The following is a 12,643-nucleotide window of genomic DNA, read 5'->3' as shown; positions in this document are numbered from 1 at the left end:
CACCCCCTCACATATCCATTCATTCAACAACAAGTATCATAATTATAACCCCAATGGCTCCTGGCCTGACCATGGAGTGAGTTATGCAACAGCATCCCAAAAAATATACTAAATTTAGAACCCTCCCCATAATCATCATCATCTCAGTTTTCACTGCTGTACTCTTTGTCATTCTTGCCACCCTATATATTATCTACAATTCCCCTTCTGCATACCGTATAATCATTTCACTCATGAAGTGACCTGCAAGTAATTTCCACCTGTCTTGCCTCTCACCGGTCCACAAAATCCAATCTGGATCATCCGAATTTCCATCCACTTTAAGCCTGTATCTAGCAGAGGGAGTATCTCATGTTGGCATCCTCAGCAATGAACAAACCAACTAGGCAGCCCAAGAGATGTCATTCATCCCTTTCTATGCCTCTACTCCCACTGCCTGCAGCATGTGGCAAAATGGCAAGAAAAACACTTGACAAACCTGCTAAAGAATTATGATTTACATACATACATGACTGCCCTCACATCAACATAACTAATGTTTTGAAATGGCACTAGTATGCCATAGAACAATTCATTCTGAACTCACATATAGCCACCTCATGACAGTAAAAAACTTCCCCACTTGCCAATGCCAACCACCCTTATAATACCATATATACTACTATTTACAAAACTGCAATAACCACCTATTCTCTCATTAATACCCTCAAAACAACAATCCCACTCCAATACATCAAAGTTTGGGTAATAGAGCATCAATAATTCAACATCCTGCATAAAACAGGACTCTTAACCAAGTCATAAATGCCCCAGAAAATAAAGACTGATACTAAGCACCAACTCCCATAACCAAGGAAATCTACATACTCATATGGTACCACCCTTGACTAACTGGATAAATACATGAAATATGAGATAACATATCTTGGTGGCAAGATATTGTACATAAGAATAGGAGCACCAGTAAGCCACTGGCCATAAAAAACAACACAATTGCAGCAAATTAGAATGAATGAGTAACTGAAATAGCTGGGGCAGGTGATTGTGGAAAGATGCTGTGGTGCTTTGGAGAATGATGCAGAGAAACTATTTACTTTTTTGTTTATTTTCTTGCTGTTTATGGGGTGGAGAGGTGTTTAGAGAAGATTTTTTCCACTGAGTTTGGTCAAATTTGAATTTATGGTTTATGGTTTCCAGAGAAAACTGCAAATTTCGAGGATCACAACAACAAGGAAGTACCTGTGTTGTATTAATAGGGAAGGGGAAAGCTCATGGTGTAGTGAGAAGATGAAGAAAAAGGAGAAGGGGAGGAATTACTGAGGAAAATGGAAGGAAGTGGATGAATGGGCCCAGGACCTTAGGAGAGGTGGAATATACAGATGAACAACAAGGAAGCAGAGGTGTGAAGAGCAGAAATATAGATAATAGCCGCTCAATGGAAAGAGATGATAACTTCTTTTATGGATTTAAAGAGGGAGGAGGGGACAACCTCCCCCTTTTAGTAAGTCTAGAGGAGAAAAAAAAAAAAAAAAAAAAAAACTTAACAAAGAATAGAAGGTTAGGTTTGACCAATTAACTCTAGTTGCCGAGAAAGTTGATAAACTGGAAGAACTAAGAAAAGAGAATCAAAATCTAACTAAAGAAGTAGAAGAATTAAAAAGACAGTTAAGAGAAGTAAAGGAAGAGAATGAGTAATTAACGAGGTATAATAAAGAAAAAGAGTCCATAACAAAAGAAGTAAGTGGTTGGAAAAAGGTTCAGGAGAATAACAAAATTGAATTTAGAGATATAGTGAAACAACAGATGAAGGAACAAACTGAAGGCACAGTTATTAAAGTGATGAGAGAGAAGGAGAATATAGTAAGAGACTTAGCAGATAAAAAGAAATGTATAATTATACTAGGGATGGAAGAGAAGTATAATCTAAATAGGACTACAAGAATAAAGGAGGAAAAGGAAAAAGTAAATAGTATATTAGAAGTAGTTCAAGAAGATGAACCAGAAATAGGGAAACAAATAGAAGAAATGTATAGGCTCGGGAAATACAATACTGATAAGACCAGACCAATTAAGGTTAAATTCAGGTCACAAATGACAGCAGAGAACATCTTAGCAAAAACAGGGAAACTAGTAGACAGTGAGCAATTTAAACAGGTATAGATGAAAAGAGAAATGAATAAAGAGGAAAGAGGGGAGGAGAAAGCAAAAAGAATAGAAGCTAAGGAAAAAAAAAACGAGAAAAGAACAGAGACAGAAAAAGAGAAATTCTATTGGAGAGTAGTGAATATGAAAGTGAGGAAATGGTTCATAGCAGAAAAAACAAAAGGGAAACAGAAAACACGATAGAAGTATCAGAAAATTAAAAGTGTCTTACACAAATATAGATGGTTTAATAACAGGCTTGAACGAACTGAATGATTACCTGAAGGAAAAAGAACCGGACATAATGGGAATTGTAGAGACAAAATTGAAAGGTCCATTACCACCGAACAGTGTAGGACATGGTGCATATAATTGCTGGATTAGAAACAGAGAGGTAAAACAAGGGGGTGGAGTTATGTTCCTGACTAAGAAGGATATAAATGTGAGGAATGTCACACATGGAAAGAATAGAGTAGAGATGATTACGATGGAAGTGGAGGACAAGGATAGGAAGAGCATAAATTTTGTAGTAAATTATGTGCCTCCTAAAACGACTTCGTGGGAAGAGAGAGAACACAAAAATATGTTAGAAGACACCAGGATATCGCTAAGTAAGATAATTGAAGATGGAGGACGAATAATTATAATGGATGACTTTAATTGTAAAGAAATCTGCTGGGAAGAGATGACAGTGAAGGGTGGAGACGACCTATGGGGAAATGTACTACTTGATATGATTATAGAACATACAATGACGCAATGGATACAAGAGAATACTAGGTATAGAAATGAGGAAGATCCATCGAGACTGGACCTAATGATTACATCAGAACCCGAAATAGTGGACAAGATCGAATATAAAACACCAATAAGTAAAAGTGACCACATATTGGTTGAACTGGAACTAAATGAGGAAAAATACATGAAAAAATCAAATAAAACAGAAAGGGAAGATTGATGTATGAAAAAACAAACTGAGAAAATAAAATAATTCTTTTAAAAAGCTGACTGGGAAAGAATACACAAGGAGGAAACAACAGTAGAAGAGAAATGGAGTATTTTGACAAAAAATTATAAAGGAGTGGAAAAGTATGTCCCAAGACAAAAACAAGAAAAAGGATATGTAAAGTGCTGGTACAACAAAAGATGTAGGGAGTTAAAAGACAAAAGGGATAAAGCTTGGATAGAATGGAAAAATGACTAAAAACCTGAAAAATGGAAAATATATACTAGTTATAGAAATGAATATGTACAAGTCCGCAGAGAAGAAAAGATAAAATACGAAAAAGATGTCATAAAAATGTAAAGATCAACCAAAATTATATTACAGATTTGTAAACAACAAACTGAAAAGCAAACAAGAATTAGAGAAACTACGACAAGGAGTCGAATACACAGAGGAAACAGCAATGGCAGAAATTATGAATAAAGAAACACAGGAAACAAAAAAGGAGGAAAAAATAACGTATACCAACATAGATGGCATGATTTCAGGACTAAATTAATTAAACGACTATCTGGCAGAAGAGAAACCGGATATAATGGGAATTGTGGAGACGAAATTAAAAGGTCCACTACCACCAAATACTGTGGGACAAGGTTTATATAACCATTGGATAAAAGATAGAGAGGAGAAACAGGGTGGAGGAGTCATGTTTTTGACTAAGAAAGGCTTAAATGTGACAAAGATAACAGAAGGAAATAATAATGTGGAATTGATTATGATAAAAGTTGAAAACAGTGACATGAAAAGTAGAAAATTTGTAGTGATATATGTGCCCCCCAAAACATATTCTTGGACAGAGAGTGACCATTCCAAAATGTTGGAAGACACAAAGCATGCATTAAATGAAATACTGAAAGAAAGAAGAAACTTAGCAATTATGGGTGACTTTAACTCTAAAGAAATATGATGGGGGGAGATGACAGTTAAAGGTGGAGAGGACTTCTGGGGAAATATGCAACTGGGCATGACCATAAATACACAATGACTCAATGGGTAAAAGAAAATGTCAAATATAGAAATAATGAAGTACCCTCGAGACTAGACTTAATATTTACGTCGGAGCATGAAACTGTGGATAAAATGGAATACAAGACACCAGTTGGGAAGAGTGACCACATATTAATCGAGTTCGAACAAGAAAAGGAAATTTATTTGGGAAGAAATGAGAAACACAGAAAGGGAAGACCAATATAAAACAAAACGGATTTTGAGAAACTCAGAATTTTTTTCTTCAAAAAGTGAATTGGTAAATCTTCTTTAATGAAGAAACAAAGATGGAAGAAAAAGGGACGATATTAAAAGAAATCTATAATGAAGGAATAGATGAATACGCACCAAAACAAAAGCAGGAAAAGGTGTACATTAAATGCTGGGACAACAAAAATGTAGTGAGGTAAAAGACAGAAGAGACAAAGCTTGGAAAAGATGGAAAACGGGTAAGTAGCAAATATATATCAAACTAAGAAATGAATATGTAAAAATATTCAAGAAAAAATAAAATATGAAAAAGACATAATGGACAAATGCAAGGATCAACCTAAATTATTCTACAGATATGTAAATGGTAAATTAAAAAATAAACACGAAATAGTGAAACTGAGGCGAGAGAATGTGGAATATATACTGTAGAAGATGTAGAAATGGTTGAAACTATGAACAAACACTTTAAATCTGTATTCACAAAGGAAAATACACAAAACTAGGATGAAGGAAAGGGAGAAAGATCCCCGCCAATGAAAGAAATCATTGTGACACAGAAGTAAATAAGGGACCAAATAATAAACCTTGATGTCAGAAAATCACACGGCCCGGACGGAATTGCAAATTGGATACTAAATGAATGAATTGATGAACTAACGGACAAAATATATAAGATGATAGATTGCTCATTCAAAGAAAGAAAGGTACCACAAGATTGGAAAAATGCAAATATTGTACCAATATATAAAGGGGGAGATAAAGAATACCCAACAAACTATAGATCGGGCTCCCTTACAAGCACAGCAGCTAAAATATGTGGAAAATTTATCAAAAGTTGATGTACTAGACATCTGGAAGAAAACAATATACTGAATCCAAAATGGTTTGGCTTTAGACAAAGGAAGATAATGTGCCACAAACTTGATTTGTTTTTATCCAAGGTTAATAGATATAATGCAAGAAAGGGACGAATGGGCAGATTGTGTTTTCCTGAATTTACAAAAGACATTTGATAAAGTACCACACAAAAATCTATTAAGAAAACTGAAAATAACAGGAGGTGTAGAAGGAAATTTATTGAAATTGATGGAAGATTTCTTGCACGGGAGAAAAATGAGGGTGGTACTCGACCTGGGAAGAAATGATAAGTGAAGTCCCACAAGGTTCTGTATTAGTTCCAATAATGTTTGCTATACAGGTATGTATAAATGACGTGGATGAAAGTGTGGAATGTTATATGAACTTCTTTGCAGATGACGCAAAACTACTAAAGAAAGTACAGAAAAAGACTGAATCACTACAGAGAGACCCGAACAAAGTCTGAGACTGGAGGCAAAAATGGGAAGTGAACTTCAACATCAAGAAATGTAATATAATGGAGTTTGGAAAAATAAAAAAGAAAATAGGACAACATAAAATTGGTACAAATGAAGTAAAAAAGTTAGCTCCGAAAAGGACCTAGGAGTAGTTATCAACAAGGACATGTTCCCAGACAAGCATGTAAACAAAATAGTTGAAGTAACTACAATTTACTAAGGTCAATAAAGGTGTCTTTTAATTACTTGGATGAAGGAATGGCAGAAAAATATTAGTCACATTGATAAGACCAAGATTGGAGTACGCTGCGACATTATGGACACCCAGCACAAAAAAAAAAAAAAAAAAAAAAAAAAAAAAAAAAAAAAATATATATATATATATATATATATATATATATATATATATATATATATATATATATAAAGAAGTTAGAAAGAATCCAAAGAGGAGCGACAAAGATGACACCAACACTTTCAAAATTGACATACGAACAAAGATTGTCTAGGCTGGAACTACCAACTCTGGAACAAAGAAGAGAAAGAGGAGATTTATTGCCCATTTAGAGAATCATGAACGACATGAAAGTCCTTCACAGAGAAGACTTATCAAAGTGGGATAAATGAAAAAAAAAAGAGAGAACCTGAAAAGAAACTCAAAAAGGATAGTTATAGAAGATATCTGAAAAAAAAAAGTTTTCCACACAGAGTGGTGGATGTCTGGAACAAATTGGACGAAACAATAGTGTGTGCAAAAAACATAAACGAATTTAAGTACAAACTAGATGCTACGAGATACAAAGACGGGTCACTACGAGCATAGCTCCCTTCCCGTATAATACAACTATGTAAACACACACACACACACACACACACACACACACACACACACTTCAGCGAATGGACGGCTTGGATGACGTTCTGAAGAAAACTGAAGTCTGTGGATCCCAACGCAAAGAGAAGTGCCTAGTGTTTTTTGCAGGGTGGGGGGGGAAATTGCTCGTGGAGTAGTGGGAAAGTAGGGAAAGAGGAAAAGGGGAGGGATTACTGAGGGAAATGGAAGGAAATGAGGAGGGAGTAGACTTGGCCCAGCCAGACAAGCGAAAGGTAAACAAAAGACTGAGTGATGATGAAATGTCTAATAAAAATGTAAAGATTAGAAGTATAGAGAGGAGCAATACATTAGAAAGTGACGAGAATCTGTTCCAGGGATTTAAAGAGGGTGGGGGGGACACAACCCCTCCCCCCCGACTGATAAGACTAGAGAAGAGAGTTGATAAGGTGATCGAGGACTTGGAACGTAAGTTAGGTAATGTTGACTCCATTTTCCAAAGAATTGAAAGGTTGGAACAACTAGAGAAGGCAAACAGAAACTTAACTGAAGAAGTAGAGGACCTAAAAAGACAGTTAGGAAATGTAAAGGAGGAGAATGAGAAATTGAAGAAGAATAGTAATGAAAACAGAGAGAAAATAGCTACAGAAGCTAAAAATTGGAGAACAACCCAAGAAGGGAATAAGGTCTCATTCACTGACATAGTCAAACAGCAATTGAAAGAACATAATGAAGACTCAGTTATTAAAGTGATGAGACAGAAGGAGAATATAGTAAGAGAATTAGCTGACAAAAAGTGAGATTAATGCCCATTTTTTTAATCTCCAGGTTGACATATGGGCAGCTGGAGTCATAACCTACATTCTTCTGTGTGGCTTTCCTCCTTTTGTGTCAGCTACAAATAACCAGGAAGAATTGTTTGATCAAATTCTTCATGGTCACTTTGAGTTCCCATCACCATACTGGGATTATGTATCAGATTCTGCAAGAGAACTTATTGTCAGCATGATTGAAGTTGATCAAGACAGAAGATTTGATAGCTATTTACAGAATCATGAAAGGCATAGAAATTACTGATAGAGAGAATCTGATAAAATGGGATGACAGAAATACAAGAGGACACGGAAAGAAAATAAAAAAAGACAGCTATAGAAGAGATTTGAAAAAGAACAGCTTTCCTCACAGAGTAATAGACAGTTGGAACAAGTTAGATGAGAAAGTGGTGTGTGCAAAAACAATACATGAATTTAAAAATAGTTTAGATAAAATGAGATATGAAGACGGGACCCCACGAGCATAGCTCCCCTTCCCGTAAAATACAACTAGGTAAATACACACACACACACACACACACACACACACACACACACACACACACACACACACACACACACTTTCAACGAACGGACGGCTTGAAGAACGTTCTGAAGAAAAGTGCAGATTGTGGATCCCAACGCAAAGAGAAGTGCCTTTTTGTATTTGCAGGGTGGGGGGAAATTGCTCGTGGGGTAGTGGGAAAGTAAGGAAAGAGGAGAGGGGGAGGGATTGCTGGGGAAATGGAAGGTAATGAGGAGGTGGAGGAACTGGCCCTGACGGGCCGCCGAAAGGTGGACAAACGACCGCAAGACGAGCTGGATGATGACGACATGTCTAATAGGAATGTGAAGATTAGAGGTATAGATAGGAGCAATACAGTAGAAAGTGATGAGAATATTTTCAAGGGATTTAAAGAGGGTGGGGGGGACCCCCCCCCCCCGACTGACAAGACTAGAAGAGAAGGTCGATAAGATGAACGAGGACTTGGAGCGTAGGTTCGGTAATGTTGACAGTATGATACGAAGAATTGAAAAATTGGAAGAACTAGAGAGGGCGAACAAAAACTTAACTAAGGAAATTGAAGAATTAAAACAACAGTTAAAAGAAGTAAAAGATGAGAATAAAGTCTTAAAGGAGAATAATATGGAGAACAAGGAGGGTTGGAAAAAAATTCAGGAAAATAGCAAGGTTGCATTCACTGACATAATCAGACAGCAAATGAATGAACAAACTGAAAACTCAGTTATTAAAGTGATGAGACAGAAGGAGAATATAGTAAGAGACTTAGCAGACAAAAAGAAATGTATAATTATATTAGGAATGGAAGAGAAACATAACCCAGATAGAACCACAAGAATCAATGAGGAAAATGAAAAAGTAAGCCAATTACTAGAATCAGTTCAGGAAGATGAACCAGAAATTATGAAACAAATCGAAGAGAAATTTAGACTCGGAAAGTATAGCACAGACAAGACCAGACCAATTAAGATTAAATTCAAGTCACAAACAACGGCAGAGAATATCTTATCCAAAACAGGGAAACTAGCAACAAGTGAACAATACAAAAAGATATGGATAAAAAGAGAAATGAATAAAGAGGAAAGAGAGGCAGAAAAGCAGAAAAGACTGGAAGCTAAGGCAAAAAACGAGAACAGAACGGAGTCAGAGAAAGAGAGATTCTATTGGAGAGTAGTGAACATGAAACTAAGGAAGTTCGACATACAAAAGAAAAACATAAGGGAAACAGAGAACACAATGGAAGTGGCAGAAAACTAAGAGTGTCTTACACAAATATAGATGGATTAATAACAGGATTGAATGAGCTGAATGATTATTTGAAAGAAAAAAGAACCGGACATAATGGGAATTGTAGAAACAAAATTAAAAGGCCCACTACCACCCAACAGTGTAGGACATGATGCATACAATTATTGGATTAGAAACAGAGAGAAAAAACAAGGGGGTGGAGTTATGTTCCTGACTAAGAAGGATATAAACGTGAAAGGTGTCATATATGGAAAGAATACAGTAGAGATGATTATGATAGAAGTGGAAGACAGAGATAAGAAGAGCAGAAAATTTGTGATCAATTATGTGCCTCCAAAAACAGCCTCATGGGAGGAGAGTGAACATAAAAGTATGTTAGAGGACACAAAGATAACATTAAATAAAATAATGGAAGATGGAGGAAGAATAGTTATGATGGGCGACTTTAATTGCAAAGAAATCTGCTGGGAAGAAATGACAGTAAAGGGTGGAGATGACTCATGGGGAAACGCTCTACTTGAGATGATTATTGACCACACAATGACACAATGGATACAGGAGAACACTAGGTATAGAAATGAAGAAGAACCATCGAAACTAGACTTATTAATTACATCTGAACCTAGAATAGTGGACAAGATTGAATATAAAACACCAATAGGTAAAAGTGACCACATATTGATTGAACTGGAACTTAATGAAGAAAAATATATCAAAAGAAATGAACAATATAGAAAAGGAAGAATGATGTATGAAAAAACAAACTTTGATAAAATAAGAGAATTCTTTCAACAAGAAAACTGGGAAGAAATATACAAAGAAGAAACATCAGTGGAAAAGAAATGGAATATTTTGACAAAAATTTACAAAAAAGGAGTGGAAAAGTATGTCCCAAGACAAAAACAAGAAAAAGAATATGTAAAATGCTGGTACAACAAAAGTTGTAGGGAATTAAAAGACAAAAGAGACAAAGCCTGGACCAGATGGAACAAAGACAGAAGACATTAAAAATTGAATATATATACCAGTTATAGAAATGAATATGTACAAACATGCAGAGAGGAAAAGAGAAAATATGAAAAAGACGTCATAGAAAAATGTAAAGATCAACCAAAACTATTCTACAGATTTGTAAACAATAAACTGAAAAACAAACAGGACTTGGAGAAATTAAGACAAGGGGGAGTTGAATACACTGAGGAAATGGAAATGGCGGAAATTATGAACAAACATTTTAAATCAGTGTTTACAAGGGAGAACATACAACCTGAAGAGATTGAATGGAAAGAGAAAGTCCCCCCTATAGAAAAAATAGAAGTATCAAAGAATGAAATATTGATACAATTGAGTAATCTTGATGTCAGAAAATCACATGGACCAGATGAAATAGCAAACTGGATTCTGAAAGAATGCAGGAATGAACTGGCAGACAAAATACATAGCATAATAAGCAGTTCCTTGAAAGAAGGAAAAGTTCCAGAAGATTGGAAAAAAGCAAATATAGTACCTATATATAAAGGAGGAAATAAAGAAGAACCTACCAACTTTAGACCAGTCTCTCTAACAAGTACAATAGCAAAAATTTGTGAAAGAATTATCAAAAATAGATGGGTAAAATACTTGGAAAAAAACAACGTACTAAATCCAAGGCAATTTGGATTCAGACAAGGACGATCATGCGTCACCAATTTAATAGGCTTCTATTCAAGGCTAATAGATATAATACAAGAAAGAGATGGATGGGCTGATTGTGCATTTCTAGACCTAAAAAAAGCTTTTGACAAAGTACCACATAAGAAGTTGCTTAAGAAACTAGAATCTGAAGGAGGAATACAAGGTAAATTACTAAATTGGATGGAAGACTTTTTGCAAGAAAGAAAAATGAGAGTAGTGATAAGAAACCAGCACTCAAAATGGAATGAAGTAATAAGCGGTGTCCCGCAGGGAACAGTCCTGGCCCCAATAATGTTTGCTATATATATTAATGATATGGATGAAGGAATTGAAAGCTATATGAGCTTCTTTGCAGACGATGCAAAACTACTGAAAAGAGTGAAAACTGAAGAAGATTGTGAATCACTACAGAGAGATCTAAATAAAGTACAAGAATGGAGTAAGAAGTGGGAGATGGAGTTCAATACAAAAAAGTGTAGTATAATGGAATTTGGAAAAAGCAAAAACAGAATAACAGGATCATATAATTTGGGAGAAGAGGGAATAAACAATGTAGAAAATGATACGGACCTGGGAGTCATTGTTATGAATAATATGTCACCTGAAAAACATATAAATAAGATTTTTGGAGAAACTTATAATTTAATAAGAACAATCAAAGTGGCATTTACATACCTGGATGAAGAAATGGTGAGGAAAATCCTAATCACCCTGATAAGACCAAGATTAGAATATGCAGCAACAATATGGTCACCAAGTACAAAAAAATGTATAAAAAAACTTGAAAGAATACAAAGAGCAATTACAAAACTGGCACCAACACTCTCAAAACTATCATATGAAGAGAGACTACAAAAACTTGAACTACAGACACTAGAGCAAAGAAGAGAGAGAGATTTGATAGCTATTTACAGAATCATGAAAGGCATAGAAATTACTGATAGAGAGAATCTGATAAAATGGGATGACAGAAATACAAGAGGACACGGAAAGAAAATAAAAAAGACAGCTATAGAAGAGATTTGAAAAAGAACAGCTTTCCACACAGAGTAATAGACAGTTGGAACAAGTTAGATGAGAAAGTGGTGTGTGCAAAAACAATACATGAATTTAAAAATTGTTTAGATAAAATGAGAAATGAAGACGGGACCCCACGAGCATAGCTCCCCTTCCCGTAAAATACAACTAGGTAAATACAACTAGGTAAATACACACTTTCAACGAACGGACGGCTTGAAGAACGTTCTGAAGAAAAGTGCCGATTGTGGATCCCAACGCAAAGAGAAGTACCTTTTTGTATTTACAGGGTGGGGGGAAATTGCTCGTGGGGCAGTAGGTAAGTAGGAAAAGAGGAGAAGGGGAGGGATTGCTGGGGAAATGGAAGGAAATGAGGAAGTGGAGGACTTGGCCCAAGCAGACAAGCGTAAGGTCAACATGAAACGACCACCGGACCAGCTCAGTGATGACGAAATGGCTAATAAAAATGTAAAGATTAGAAGTATAGAGAGGAGCAATACAGTAGAAAGTGACGAGAATATGTTCCAGGGATTTAAGGGACTGTGGGAAGTGCTTATAGGTGAACGTGTCATAAAAGTTGTTCAATTTCTTTGGTGAACTTATGTATACTTACTCTATCGGAAAGAGTATTATTGCATACTAAATTGTTTTAGTAACATGTATATATTACGTGTAGTTAATTTTTTTCTTTCTTTTTTTTATGATAGTATCTGTAATCATTGAAGTATCCACAGGCATAGGTAATCAGCCTACTATGTAGGAAATGAAAGATTAGAGTCTTGGAAACAACTTCATTGAGTTAGATTTTTTCCTACTCTCTTTTATTCTTTTTTATGATTTTTTTATTTTGAATAGTAGAAACTTCAGTGAAAA

This window comes from Oratosquilla oratoria, chromosome 31 (assembly GCF_046742065.1).
Source record: "Oratosquilla oratoria isolate Oo_2021 chromosome 31, ASM4674206v1, whole genome shotgun sequence".
Taxonomy (NCBI): Eukaryota; Metazoa; Arthropoda; class Malacostraca; order Stomatopoda; family Squillidae; genus Oratosquilla; species Oratosquilla oratoria.
This window is presented reverse-complemented; position numbering follows the sequence as displayed.